The following is a 1,909-nucleotide window of genomic DNA, read 5'->3' as shown; positions in this document are numbered from 1 at the left end:
GAATTCCAATGTAGCAGATAAAGGCATATTTCTGCATGGCCCAATCAATAGTTCAAGTCACACACTCCCATAATCCATTTTCTCTTCGGGGAATTCCCTTCAACTATTCATGTCATATCAAATAAATAATAGAATATTGTGGAGTTGAAAGGAAATATCCAAATACATGTCTTATTTTTTTTTTTTTTTCAACAATCCATATTTGTAGCAATGAAATACTATTGTTCCTCCCCCAAGTAATAAGATAAATGATTGGCAAGTAATAAGATAAATGATTGGTTACAATATAGCTATGGTCTATATTCTCTATAAAGGACCAGAAATGCCTTGCTTACGTATCATTAGGAAATGCATTAACATAAATACAGCAGTAAGAAGGGGTAATACAAAAGTGTGTAAACTATAAAAACGGGTCAAAGTGGATTGTCCCACACTAGCACTTCCACGCAATAACTCTACCAAAGGCGATCCTATTACCGGAATAGCTTCCGGAACGCCTGTTACGATTTTGACTGCCCAATAACCAATTTGGTCCCAAGGTAAGGAATAACCTGTTACACCAAAAGATGCAGTCAACACAGCCAGAACCACGCCTGTAACCCAAGTCAATTCGCGAGGTTTTTTAAAACCACCAGTGAGATAGACACGAAATACGTGCAGGATCATCATTAAGACCATCATACTTGCCGACCATCGATGAACTGATCGGATTAACCAACCAAAGTTAGCTTCAGTCATTATGTATTGAACAGAAGTAAAAGCCTCAGTAACGGTTGGACGATAGTAAAAAGTCATAGCAAATCCTGTAGCTACTTGTACCAAAAAACAAGTAAGCGTAATTCCTCCTAGACAATAAAATATGTTAACATGAGGAGGAACATATTTACTAGTTATATCATCTGCAATCGCCTGAATCTCGAGGCGTTCTTCGAACCAATCATAGACTTTATTGAGATAGGTAAACCAAGAGGACTCCCCCCCTGAGAACCGTATATGAGAATTTCATCTCGTACAGCTCAAACAAAAACACCCAAATAATAGCTGAAACGGATATGGAATAGAAAGTTTGAAACTTCTTAATCTTTTCATTCAATTTTATCTGAAGACACAAAAGAGTAAAAATCCGAAAGCTCTTTTTTGTAGTTGTAATTATAATGCCAAAAAATCAAGTCGGCGCATTCGTCTTTATGTTGATCAGGCCTCTTGAATCTTCTATTTACCTACTTATTTCTTTTCTTTTTCTTTGCTTTGATTTGTTATTTATATGGAATGTGGCTTTATTCTTGTTTTCTTTATTTTTAATAGGAATTCTCTTGTTAAGACCCTATGAATCAATTGAAACTTCAGATTCATACCAGAACCGCGATGATTCAATAAAACCTTCAAACTAAGTCCAAAGATTCTTTGAGTAAGAATTATTGGATCATCACTTATTCAATGAATAGAATAGATATAATAAATAAAAATACAAAGAAAAGAAAGGTTTGTCCTTTGATCAAAATAAGCATAAACTAAATGAGAGTTTGAAAGAAGAAAAAATTTCTCGATTTATAAATAAAAAACCTCTTTCTTTGAAAATTTTTTTTTTTTTTTGAGTCCGGCCGCGAGGTTTGAATATTAAGTATGAATCATAGTTCGAATACTTCGTGATCCATTTCATATATTCCGTGCTCCAGATACTAGAATGGCTATCCGACGGGATAAAACTATCTCGATCAAGAGGACAGACCCATTTTCTGTACTATCAATAGGATCAATTATAACAAGTCACACACTCATATTCCGGAAATACAGAAACAAAAAAAATTTCGCGGTCGAACTACCAAAATAGAATGGGCTAAAAAAAATCCGAGAACTAAAAGTTTCACTTTTTGTATTGAAAAGCGAGGCTTCGTGGTTCTTGTGAATC

Source organism: Durio zibethinus, unplaced genomic scaffold, assembly GCF_047325235.1.
Source record: "Durio zibethinus cultivar Kanyao isolate XHJ-2024 unplaced genomic scaffold, ASM4732523v1 HiC_scaffold_64, whole genome shotgun sequence".
NCBI classification, from domain to species: domain Eukaryota; kingdom Viridiplantae; phylum Streptophyta; class Magnoliopsida; order Malvales; family Malvaceae; genus Durio; species Durio zibethinus.
Note: the sequence above shows the minus strand (reverse complement) of the source record.